Below are 14,167 nucleotides of genomic sequence, written 5' to 3'. Positions count from 1 at the left end.
ACAACTAATTAATATGCTGGGAAGCTTAAACTAGTGAAAGGAATGAGGAACATAACAGCAAAGCGAAACATGCACCAAGGACACTGAGAACAAGATAGCCGAAGGTTGATATGAAAGAATGCAAATAATGTTAAATAAACAAAGGAGTAAGACTTGAATCACTGAACTGGACACAAAAATGAGCTGGCAGTAGTTCCAAATATTCCTCAGAAAGTACCACCAGATTTCCACAAAGCCAGGAGTTTCCTCTGTTTATCAAGATTAAATACTAACCATTCAGTTAAACATTAATTGATAAAGAGAAACAGTACAGACAAAGGAATGTAAAATTCCTGTGGTGCTTGACTGTAGTCTGGCCTTCTACCAACTATTGCCGTGCCAATCAATCAGCGGGCAGAGGGTAGTTTACAATTGCAGTCTTTTATTGGCCTGGATCATGTGGACAGTGACAAAGCGAGGGTGCTCGCCACTGACCTCTAAGAAAGCTGAGCACAAAGATCCAGCAATCTCCGTGTTGGGAGTTTCCCCTTTCCTAACAGCAGCTGAAGTCAGAGTTTGAGATCACAGAATCACAGAACACTACAGTGCAGAAGAGGCCCTTCAGCCCATCGTGTCTGCACCGACACATGAAAGGCCCTGATCTGCCCACCTAATCCCACTTGCCAGCATTTGGCCTTGAATATTATGGCATGCCAAGTATTCATCCAGGTACTTCTTAAAGGATGTGACATTGTTGCGGGTGAGGGAATAAAAATGACAACGGTTGAGATTTTAATACAGTTGTGTAGTGAGGTTTAAGAATGAATGATAAATAAGAGAATAATAGAAAAATGCTTCCATATTCCTTTGTTAGAGAAAACCAGCTTCCTCACTGTTACAGAGGTTAGCATCGTAAAGTCAGCAGAATTTCAAACTGCAAGAACTGTACAAGCTGACCTTCTTCAGCAGTAATGAAGTTTTGGAGTCAGACAGCAAGAGATAGTGGGGGTAGACATACCAAAGTAAGTTAGAATTCTCTGCAATACAGACAAGGTTAAATGTGACGAAAACAAGATGTGCCTGCTTTGGTAAATCCTCTGTGTTGTTAGGCCAAAATTTAAATAATGCCTGTGTGTGTGCGAAGCATGGTCTAAATATATACAGCCTTCACGTAAACATCAGAATCTGCTTCAGAATTCTCTGAAGTAGCGCTCTCCCGGCAAATGCTTGAATAAAGGTGATCCTAACCTATTCTGAGTCTCCTGTAATTAGCTCATAAGAAACCAGCAATAACAAGATAAAGAAACTTTTCAAAAATAAAAGTAAAATGTTCTTTAAAATCTGTGGCTTTTGTTTTGATCATTCTGGAGACATTTGACATTCATTTGTCCTCCCTCTCTGACTCCCCTGGCCCCCACACTCTGACCCCCAACCTCCAATTCCCCGATGCCCAACCAATCCCCAATCACTATAAAGCCTGACCAACCCCCTGACATCCAACCCTCCTGACCCCCCACCTCCCTCTTCCAAATCAAGCCTTCCAATCATCCTGATCTCTGACCCCACAACCTCCAATTCTCCCGACTCCTCCCCCACCTCCAACATCCTCCCAACCACCCTGAACAACACCTCCAATTTCCTACCTCCAAATCCCGTGATCACTCCCAGCCCTCTGTCCTTTCAAAGACCACCCCTTCCCAAACCCCTGAATCATCTCCCACATCCCACCTCTGACTCCCTGACCTTTGACGAACCCCCCCTCCTCCAACTCCACATTGCTGCTGGTTGCCACTTTGAAAAAGGTCAGGTCAGTGAGTATTTCACAATAATTCTCAAGTAAATGTATAACTCAAGTAAATGTGTCAAAAATGTGTAACTTTTTCAGGATTTGTCGACTCATGATTTCAATGGTGATTGCAGTCTATGGGAAACTTTACAGTGCATCCAATGGAGAGCGTGCAGAAGTTGCTGCCAGTTTCAATGCAATAAGTGCATCAGAGTACACCAAAGCTGAACTGTTCCTCAATTTTTTTTAAAAAATGACATTTGATTATTCTTTCTCTTTGCTTCATTCATGATGCGCGTTATCACACACGAGGCTTGATGCTCAGGAAATAAAGGCTTTTATTTGCTGTAACAAGGCAGCTACTAATTATATACACGATCCCAGACTGAGGGGTCCCAGACAGAGCAGAGACCTTTATACCTCTCCCAGGAGGCGGAGCCCGACTGGGATGTACCACAATAACTATAATACAAGGTGTAACAGCCCAACCCTAACCCCAACAGCAACAAGTAGAACAACCCATCCCTAACCCCAACAGCAACATATATACGTACTTGTAGTACTGGCCAGACACTGGCTCAGTACTATCTAGTGGGAACCAACGATGGTTCACCACATTCACCCCTCCTTTGAAGACAAAGGCCGGCGGGGTACAGAAAAACAGAATAATTTGTCATCAGTCTATAAGTTCAGACGGTCAGGGGGACCGCACCGTCGTTGTGACCTCCTCAACACCGGCGATGACACCGGAGTAGGCACTTGCAGTGTCGTTCTCCCCAAGGCGATGTCCAACTGTTCCTCCACAGACTCACGGGCCGGATGACCCTGAGGTGATGGTAATCCATGGAGTTCTGACACGCCCTGAAGTGGCGACCATCCTCTGGACTCAGGCAAGCTGTACACGGGAGTAAAAGGGTAAAGTAATGGCCCCGATGCTGCCCGCGCCGTGTCCGGAGGGGAAACAAGAGTTGTGGGGTTTGTAACAGGGGGTATGGGAGCGACAGGGGTTTCCACGTCGCCTGCTGGCGCCAGGTCTCGGATCGAGACCGTGTCCTCTCGCCCGTCAGGGTATGCCACATAGGCATACTGAGGGTTGGTGTGGAGGAGATGGACCTGTTCGACCAACGGGTCGGACTTGCGGGCCCTTACATGTCGCCGCAGGAGGACAGGTCCTGAGTACGTCAACCAAGACGGTAATGAGGTCCCAGAGGAAGACTTCCGAGGGAATGAAAACATCCTCTCATGGGGAGTAGCGTTGGTTGCCATACACAGGAGTGAGCGTATGGAATGGAGCGCATCAGGGAGCACCTCTTGCCAACGGGAGACTGGAAGGCTTTTTGACTTCAACGCCAGTAAGACAGCCTTCCAGACTGTAGCATTCTCACGTTCCACCTGTCCGTTACCCCTAGGGTTGTAGCTCGTGGTTCTACTAGAGGCAATCCCGTATGAGAGCAGGTATTGCCTCAAGTCATCGCTCATGAACGACGAGCCCCTGTCGCTGTGAATGTAGCTGGGGTACCCGAACAGGGTAAAAAGATCACGGAATGCCTTGATAACCGTGGCAGCGGATGTATCAGAGCAGGGAATAACAAAAGGAAATCTAGAGTACTCGTCAATGATGTTGAGGAAGTACACATTCCGATCTGTTGAGGGAAGGGGGCCCTTAAAATTGACACTCAGTCTCTCGAAGGGACGAGTGGCCTTGACTAATTGTGCCCGGTCAGGTCGGTAAAAGTGCGGTTTGCATTCCACGCATACCCGACAGCTTCTTGTTATGGACCTGACGTCCTCCACCGAGTAGGGCAGATTGCGGGCTTTTATAAAGTGGTAGAGCCGAGTGACCCCAGGATGGCATAGGTCATTATGGAGAGCCTGCAAACGGTCCTCCTGTACACTGGCGCATGTTCCACGCGAGAGGGCATCCGAGGGCTCATTGAGTTTCCCTGGACGATACATGATGTCATAGTTATAGGTGGAGAGTTCAATTCTCCACCGCAAGATCTTGTCGTTCTTGATCTTGCCCCTCAGTGTGTTATTAAACATGAACGCCACGGACTGCTGGTCCGTGATCAGGGTGAACCGTTTTCCCGCCAAGTAATGGCGCCAGTGCCTGACGGCCTCCACAATGGCCTGGGCCTCCTTTTCCACCGCTGAATGCTGAATTTCGGGGCCTTGGAGGGTGCAGGAAAAAAATGCGACGGGCCTGCCCGCCTGGTTAAGTGTGGCGGCCAGGGCGAAATCAGATGCATCGCTCTCCACCTGAAAGGGGATGGACTCGTCAACAGCGTGCATCGTAGCTTTCGCGATGTCGGCTTTTAATTTATCAAAGGCCAATCGGGCCTCTGGTGTTAGGGGAAAAGAAGTGGACTTAATGAGCGGACGGGCTTTGTCCGCGTAATTGGGAACCCACTGTGCATAATAAGAGAAGAAGCCTAAGCATCTTCTCAGTGCTTTTGCACTAGTGGGCAGGGGAAGTTCAGAAAGGGGGCGCATACGGTCTGGATCAGGGCCAATGACCCCGTTTTCCACCACGTATTCGAGGATGGCTAAACGGCGCGTACGAAACACACACTTCTCCCTGTTGTAGGTCAGGTTCAGGCGAGATGCAGTGCGTAGGAAATTCAGGAGATTTGTGTCGTGGTCCTGCTGGTCATGGCCGCAGATGGTGACGTTATCCAGGTACAGGAAGGTAGCCCGCAGCCCGTTCTGGTCCACCATTCGGTCCATAGCATGCTGGAAGACCGAGACCCCATTGGTGACACCAAAGGGAACCCTGAGAAAGTGATACAAGCGACCATCTGCCTCAAAAGCCGTGTATTGTCGGTCCTCTGGGCGAATGGAGAGTTGGTAGTAGGCAGACTTGAGGTCTATGGTGGCGAACACCCGGTACTGCGCAATCTGATTGACCACTATAGTCAGACCATTAATAGATACACGCAGTTGGATGCGTATCCCCTCCCGCGCATATAAGATATGCGCGGGAGGGGATACGCATCTAACTGCGTGTATCTATTAATGGTCTGACTATAGTCAATGACCATCCGGGGTTTGTTCCCACTCTTGACCACCACGACCTGCGCTCTCCACGGACTAGCACTAGGTTGTATGATCCTTTCCTTGAGGAGCCGCTGAACTTCAGATCGAATGAAGATCCGATCCTCAGCGCTGTAACGCCTACTCTTAGTCGCAATGGGCTTGCAGCCTGGCACAAGATTCTGGTACAGGGAGGGTGTGGTGATCTTCAGCGTCGAGAGGCTACAGGCGGGGCGCGTTGGGAAATTTGGAGGCTGCTGTTCTCCCACTGAAAGCGAAGGGAGTGGCCCACCGTACTGTAGGGTTACACTCCTCAGGTGGACCATGAAGTTTAGTCCGAGAAGTATTGGCGCGCAAAAGTGCGGCAACACCAGGAGCTTGAAACGCTCGTAAACTGTGCCTTGCACCGTTAAAGTTACCACGCAACTCCCTAGCACGGTGACAGACCGGGACCTTGATGCCATAGAAATTGTCTGTTTGACAGGTTGAATCCGGAGTCCACACCGCTTCACAGCGTCTGGGTGGATAAAACTCTCAGTGCTCCCACTGTCAAACAGACAATAAATCAAGTGGTCGTTTACCTGAATGTCCATCATAGACTTGTCAAGTCTATGAGGCTTGGCCTGGTCCAGGATGATCGACGCCACCATTGGTTCATGAGCGCCACTGCAGGCAGCTGAAATCGACGAGGATGGCCCCTGCTGGTCGTTCGCGGTCGGTGCCGACTAACATGGCTGCTCCCATAGGTCGCACGTAGGTGATGGCGCCAAACTCAGTGACCCCTGGTGGTCACACATCTCCGACTCCGTCGACCGTAATGGCGTCGTCCTGGCCTCGCACGTGGACAAAACCCTCGACGATGTCGACGATGAAGAACCGGGCTCTGAGGAATCGCAGGCCGCACTGCTGTTCCGAGAAGCAGATTTAGATCGGCACACTTTCGAATAGTGCCCCTTCTTACCGCAGGCGGAGCACAACACAGCTTTAGCGGGACACCGTTGCCGAGTATGCTTCGCTCCCCCACAGAAGTAACACCACGGGCCGCCCGGAGCTGCTGCCATCGTCTGGCCCGAGTGTGAGCACGCCATTACGCAGCATTTCGAACCTGAGGGACGAGGAGGGATTGGCGACTGTTCCTGCCACGTTGTCTCCACGTGGTCTTCAGGATACAATACTAGGCTTTTGGAGGCCGTCTCCAGCATCTCCGCTAGTTCTATTGCCTGGGTGAGGTCAAGGTTGCCTTTCTCCAGTAGTTTGAGTCGGATGTACGATGATCCGACTCCCGCCACAAACGCATCTCGAGCGAGGTCGTTCATATTCTGCTCTGCCGACACTGCTTTGCAGTTACAGCCCCTGGCTAGCTGTAGGAGCTTGTTCGCGTATTCCTCCATCGTTTCGCCGGACTGCCGTCGTCGAGTGGCTAAGAGGTAATGAGCATGTATTTCGTTGGGCGGTTTAATATAACGCTTCTTAAGAAGCTCGAGGGCCTTTGTGTAGTCGGTGGCCGCACGGATCGCGAGGTAGACGGTGTCGCTTACCCTTGCATGGAGGACCCGGAGACTGTCATCACCTGTGGTGACCGCTGCGGGGGCTGCCAGGTAGTCCTCAAAACATTTCAACCAGTGGTCGAAGGTGTTAGAGGCGCCCACCGCACGTGGATCTAGTGTAAGGCATTCAGGCTTCAGTATCTGCTCCATACTCTCTTTTTTTTTCTTCGACGAGAGTTTATTTACAGCAAATAAAATTGATGCACGTTATCACACACAAGGCTTGATGCTCAGGAAATAAAGGCTTTTATTTGCTGTAACAAGGCAGCAACTAATTATATACACGATCCCAGACTGAGGGGCCCCAGACAGAGCAGAGACCTTTATACCTCTCCCAGGAGGCGGAGCCCGACTGGGATGTACCACAATAACTATAATACAAGGTGTAACAGCCCAACCCTAACCCCAACAGCAACAAGTAGAACAACCCATCCCTAACCCCAACAGCAACATATATACATACTTGTAGTACTGGCCAGACCCAGTACTATCTAGTGGGAACCAACGATGGTTCACCACAATTCATTCTTTGTGCACTTCCTCTCTCCCTCTGTTCCTCAGGTGATCAACATTCCTTCCTGTTGGTGGGGTTTCCGAGGTGGCCGATACAATACAATACAAGACTCACAAAGCCAGTGTCTTAGTTTAAAGACATAACTTTTATTTAGACCAGCGTTCGCTAGGAGAGATCATCAAAGAGTCAGGGCGGCTCTGAGATAGAGCAGCTAGACCTCTCCGATGAAAATCTAACATATACAATTCAAAACAGATCAATTTTAGATCTTTCTTATCAATTACTCCTGCCTTTCATTAACTTTAAATCAATCATCTTCAATTTACATAAATTGGCAATAAAATCTGTCATATACCTTAGCCAATCACATCTCACGCTCTGGCATAATGGCATTTTATTAGTTCATAGAATCTGGACGCTAACTCCTACCTTGACTGGCCCACTTCCCGTGTTGCGCAGTAACCTCAGACACTAGCTCAAAGTTCAAATGAACGTTCCCATGAGTTCCCCTGTAGGTCACTGCCAAACCAGATTAAGTAAGAAGTTTCACAACACCTGGTTAAGTCCAGCAGGTTTATTTGGAATCACGAGCTTTCGGAGCGCTGCTCCTTCATCATCAGATGATGAAGGAGCAACACTCCGAAAACTCATGATTCCAAATAAGCCTGTTGGACTTTAAGCAGGTGTTGTGATATTTCTTAGTGTGCCCACCCCAGTCCAATGCCAGCATCTCCACATCATGGAAACCAGATTAACATGTGACTCCATGACTGGGCATGCATCTATCTTATCTGGACAGTGAATAAACCCTATTCATGAAATATGATTAAGTGTTCTAGATGTTCTCTTCATCCAAATCTTTACTGATAAATCTTGCATATTCTCAAGGTCTAAATATTCTCTTAGAATATGGCATTGTCCTAATGCCCTTTACCATGATGCTTCGCAGCTATTTGCTCTTGGCTAAAGTGAACAATATATCTTAAAAATACATTAATATATTCAAAATATCAACATATGTGTTTTAAAATCATAATCACTTGTTTAAATCTCTTACTGCAACTCATATGTGTAAACTGCTTTCTCATTAGCTCATAAGCCTGTTTAAAAGTCCTTTAGCTTAATGCTGGTAATTCTATCAGTGCCTTAATGTTTAATGGTTTAAAAATCTTACTGACCCATTAGGATTCTCTCTCTTACAGTTCTATTACTTCAATCACAGAGGTGCACTGGAATGTCCAATGTGACTCAACTGATGAACTTCCCTGTTTCTCTGTTGGAAATTATATGACCTCAACAGGTCAGTTAGATTTCAAGATTCGCCACAGGGAAAGATTTCCTCCTGTGCACTGGGTGTAATGAAATAACGGCCTCGAATTTGCAGCCTTGCCGAATTGACAATGCTTAGTGCCAACCTTAGAGAAAGCATCCCAATAGATTATCTCTTTCCCAATATTTGTTGATGTCATCAAGCAGGGTCAACAGCTAAATACGTTGAAGTATTCATACAGACAAGAAACCAGGAAGTAAAATGCACTGATTATCCTTCACGTTTAATAAAAAATTAAAGTAAATTATAATGAACACACTGATGATTTCACTATAATTGGCACACAGACAACTCCTACCCACACCCTCCGCCCATTGAACTCTCCACTGCATATAGTGTGGCAGCTGAATACATTACATCACAATGTTAACTCCACTTCAAAAGTACTTCATTACCTCTAAAGTGGTTGGATGTTTTGAGGTCACAAAGGACACTGTATAAATGCATAATCTGCTGTCAGACACTTCTTATTTCAAGCAGTCACTTTTACCTTAGGCCTTTTAGTTTTCATGTTTTTTCATTATTATAACAGCTTTATTTCCTGGTACACTTGTTCAATAACAAAAGACAGCATTCATTACAGCTTTAGGGAAAAGGGAGTGGAAATTTTGAAATGCATCTTGTTACAACCTCCCTTGGAATTTCACATTGCATCAATACTGGTCTTGGATATTTTGTTTTGAATTGTGTTGGATATTGTTTTCCTGTTTTAGTTTCAAAGATTTATTTCAAAACTGGGACAGGCATGGAGGTCCAGAGGTGTATGGTGGAGGCCCACATATGCTGCCTTAAGTGGCCTTTCTTCATGTAAATCTGATCATGCAGCAAGTGTTACAAACCCCTTTGATGTTACATGCAAGGGTACCCCAAAATTCAATCTTGGAACACTGGTTCAATCTGGTGTACATGTTTTTTTTTGGTATAATGTGAGGAGTGATCCAGTCATTATGTGAACAATGAATAAAGAATATTTATTACTTTAAAAGATAAACAAACAAAGATACACGGCAAGAAGGACCATAATACACTATGATGCTTAAGTACGCTGATGACAATGCACATATAATTTTGCATGAAACTATTATTTGGTCCCCAACTACCTCCTTTTGCTGAACTTGAGACACCCCTTTTCCCAAACAACATCCAATATTAAGTAATTATATGTAACAAATAATTACCACAACCATATTAAGTTGGGAAATAGACTTCTGGTTCAGCAAAGGCAGAAAATGGCTACTTCTTTCAGGAGACTATATCTGCAACTGCTGCAGTTGTGATGTTACCTGTCTCTCCCTTCCCCTTAGTTGGTGTTCCACAGTTATACTATTTCTTTCCACATGATGTTATCCATCCTATGGAGTCGTCATTTGGCAGGTACGTGTCAATTTCCTCATTTCTCCACACTGAAGTTACCCCTTCTATAGCCCCATTGTTTTCTCTAATCACATATGTAAACACTTGTTTTTCCACTGATAGAGTAATTCACATCTCATTATTTCTCCAGATGTCTGCCTCTAATCAACTTCTTGGTTTATTTTCTTTTATCCATTGTTTCATTTTGTCTTTAATTTTAATTTTCCCCAATTCTTAATATAAGCAATTGTCAGAAGCAAGCATCAGAATTGTTTTCAATCATTGCAAGGGATACGGTGAAGCTTGGTCTTATTTTCATCCAGTATCCTGGTACGAGCGTATTTCAGCAGAAAACTAGTTGATTTTTTTTCCTGAGTGTATTCAATTGGGATCAATTGTAAATCTGAGTGAATTGATACATCAGAAATTATAGATCTAAACTAGCATCTGCCTGCTCTGTACAACTCAATGCCAAATCCACATGCCACCATTTCCCACAAAGCCAGTGGCATAACTTTAATATTGCTTCATACTCTGCATTTATTTAAGAAGAGATATCATTGCCTGATATTTGCATTAAATGCAGGCAGTGGAACATTGCACAAAACCATTCAATGTGTATCCACTAAAATTGGCAGCAATCATTTTTGGCTTATATTATTAGTACAAGTTACAAATTTGGAAGATTTTGAACTATTACTCAATTTTTTGTTTCACTAGAATGTTTGTGCTTTCCACTTTAATTATTATAAGTTTAAAATACCATATTATCAGCTTTTATTTTTATTCTATCTGTAAAATATTGATAATTTTTGCAATTCTTTCTCTCTCCCCATGTTTGGAAGCAGTGAAAAATGTTTCATAGAATCCCTAACGTACAGGAGGCCATTTGTCCCATCAAGTCTGCACTAACTCTCCAAAAGAGACAACTCCTACCCTTCACGCTGGCCCTCCCTCCGCCCTATCAGCGTAACCCCATGCATTTACCATGGCCAATGCAAGCTTCACACAGATACCCAAGGCAGGAATCAAACCCAGGTCTCTGGCACTGTGAGACAGTTGTGTTAACAATTGTGCCACTGTGCCACCCACAATGTTTCAGTATGATTTCATGGGAATGAAAGTCCCCTGGTTCCTCATTCAAGTAGCTTTCCTGATTGATGAGGTTGGCATGCGTACACCCCAACTATTCAACAAAGGATGTTATTAGAGTCACTCATGATGGTCACCATGTAACTTTTCCAATGGTTATCCCTGAATAAGATCAGCTCAATGACATAAAGCCTGTTTCAATAGAATCATAGATAAGTTAGTACAGATAGAGGCTATTTTGTTCACCAAGTCTTTGACGGATCTTTCAAGGAGCAAAGGAGTTCCATTCTCCACTCTTTCCTTAAAGCCCAAATATTTTTTCACCATCAAACATTTATCCAGTTTCCTGTTGGACGTTACCGTTGAATCTGAATTCACCATTATATGAAACGATAAAAATTTTCCTCATGTTGCCTCTGGCTTGTTTGCCAATCGCCTTAAATTTCTGTGTTCTGGTATCAACTCTTCAGCCATGAAAAATAGTTTGTCTTTATTCACTCTTCCTAAATCTTTTGTAATGTTAAACACCTCTATCAAATCTTGTTTTAGTATTCTCTGCTCTAGTGAGAAAAATGCCAGCGTCACCAATTTATCCATGTAGCAGTAATCTATCACCCCTACAATCATTCCAGTAAATCTTTTTGAAGCCAAACTCATGTCCTTCTGGTATTATATTTGGACTTAGAATAACTTCCTGGCTTTTGTACTCCATGGGCCCAATTCTCCTATCCCGATGCGCACGTTTTTTGGTGCGTCAGATTGGAAGATGCGTGTGTCGGCCATTTTGCAGGATTCACGCATGTGTTCCTGACGCATGGTCGAGACCATGCTGGAAACTGGCGGGAAGACCAGGTAAGTAATTATAATCTATTTTTCGTGCAATTTAAATGTCATTATCGGGCCCAGAACTGAATGCTCCAGGCCCGAAAGCATCTCCCACCCCACCAGGTGTATTTCATTCTGGCAGGGGTTAGAGTAGCTCCTCACATTCAGGGAACTAGCACGAGATCCTGATGGAGTAAAGGGTGGGGACAATTGGGGTCCCCCAGGAAGTCGGGTGGGGGGTGGTGTCCCCTGGACATGGGCACCCTGGCAGTGCCAGCCTGTGCCCCTTGGCACTGTCCAAGGGGCATTGGGCAGTGCCAAGGGAGCAGGGCCTATTGTGGGTGGGGCTTAGGGGTGATCGGTGCGGGTGGGGGCTCCTGCCACTTTGCATGGGGTTTGATCAGGGCTGGAGGGAGGCCAGCGAAGGAGGCGAGCTGGGGGAGGGGGGTCTGCCTGCCGGAGGGGGGGGGGGGGGGGAGGAGTTTGCCTGCTGGAAGGGGCCTGCCTACCAGGCGGAGGGTCTGCCTGCCGGGGAGGGTATCGTCACTGCTGAGGGGGCTGGAGATCGGGGCGCTCAGGGATGGGGGGGAATCAGGGCTGGCCCGGGAATGGTTGTAGGGGGCGCAATTGGGCAGTGGGGGGAGTGCAGGGGCAACATTGCTGGGGTCCCGGGCTGGCCAACGAGCGAGCTGGCCAGCAAACGCAAGTCTGACAGATCAGGGCCACTGCTCAGATTCCTCATGATTTTTAATACCAATCAAATCTCCTCTCAGCTTTCTCTTTTTGAAGGAAAGCCATTAATGTGAATCTATTCTGCACTTTCTCCAATGCGGTGTTATCTTTCCTGAAGTGCGGCTCTCAGAGCCGGGCACAATACTCCAGATCTGGTCAAATCAGTGTTTTATAGAAGTTTAACATGATCTCTTTGATCTTGTACTCTATGCCACTATTAATATAGTCTAATGTTTCATTAACCAAGCTCTCAACCTGCCCTGCTACATTCAATGATTTATGCACATATACAACCAGGTGTCTCTGCTTCTGCACTCCCTTTGTATTTTTCCTGTCAAAATGAGTCGCTTCATACTTCTCCGCATTCATCTTCATCTGCTGTTTGACCCATTACACCAACTTATTAACATCCTTTTAAAGTTTTACATTATCGTCCTTTCAGTCCACAATGTTTCCAACCTCTATCAGCTGCAAATTTTGAAACTGTACCCTGTATACCCAGGGCTACGTCATTTTATATCTATCAGCAAGAGTCCCAACACTGACCCCCAGGAACTCCACTACTTCCTCCAGTACTAAAACCACCTACACTCTGGTTCCTGTCTCAGCAGATTTTGTATTCATGTTACGACTGTTCCTTTTATTCTATGAACTATAATTTTGCTCGTAAGTCCATTGTGCAGCACTGCCTTTTGGAAGTCCATGTACTCCACATGGACAGCACTATTCTCATCAACCATTCTCGTTACCTCTTAAAAAATAACAGCGAGTTTGTTAAACATGATTTGCCCTCAACAAATCCATGCTGTCTTTTCATAATTATTCCACATTTGCCCATGTTATTATTAACCTTGTCCTGAATTATTGTTTCTCAAAGTTTCCCCACCACCAAGTTAAACTGACTGGCCTGTAATTGCTGGACTTATCCATACACTCTTTTTCCAATAAGGTCATTGCTGTTTTATTCACAAGGGGAATTACCAAATGACAAGAGAGAACAAATGGAACAGTAAAGAATGGGTGTGGGGTTCGGTTGCAGAATAGAAAAATTCCACTGATCCTCATATTGGTAATAGGTATTCTTACATTCAGATCAGCCACAGATAAAGCCTTCAACCATGTCCCTAGCAACTGTTCTTTTTCTTGCTGAAGGAACTGCCTTAACCTTGTGACCCTTCTGACTGCTTTCCTCTCCTAGATACTTACTTCAAATATGATCTCTTCGAACATATGTCCAAAATTTAACTTCTCGTCTTTTCAGTAGGAGTGCCACAACCCCTATAATAACCGCATCCAAAATGCAATTTGTGTATTTTTCATTATTTCACAGGATATGGGCATTGCTCGCAAGGCCAGCATCTGTTACCCATCCTTTACTTTTGCAAAAATATACTTTACTCATAAGGTATCTGCAAGAACATTACAAACATTCCAAAATGGCCATCACACAAAGTGTGATAATACTCAGGTTCTTTACAAACATCAATTAACACTTTGAGATGTTTCAGTACAATCAAAGAAATGTTACAGACATTTTACAATAGTTCTTACAAATGGTGCAAAGGTATTTAAAGGTTGTCCACTTAGAACAAGTTACACTCCAAGGTGCTTCAGTACAACTAGGATACATGTAATATTCACTGTATACAATCAGTGAGTCATTCAGCGCATGGGGGTTCTGCTCCCCTCAGTTACAGTGGTTGAAAGGTCTTAGACAGCCACCTTTCTCACTGGGCCTCTGTGGCAGCTGACCCAAGCTTTCTTGCATTCCTCAGCACATTGTCCTGGACTTTGGAATGTGCCACTCTGCAACATTTGGTCAGGGACTGGTAGACCAACAAGTTTTAGGTGGGCCAAAGAGCATCGTTCACTGAGTTGATGATGATCCTCCAGCAACGGTTGATGTTTGTTTCGGAGTGCGTCTATGGGAACAACCCATAGAGCACAGAGTTCTGCGTCACGGAACTGCTCAACAA

Source organism: Mustelus asterias, chromosome 3, assembly GCF_964213995.1.
Source record: "Mustelus asterias chromosome 3, sMusAst1.hap1.1, whole genome shotgun sequence".
NCBI lineage: Eukaryota > Metazoa > Chordata > Chondrichthyes > Carcharhiniformes > Triakidae > Mustelus > Mustelus asterias.
Note: the sequence above shows the minus strand (reverse complement) of the source record.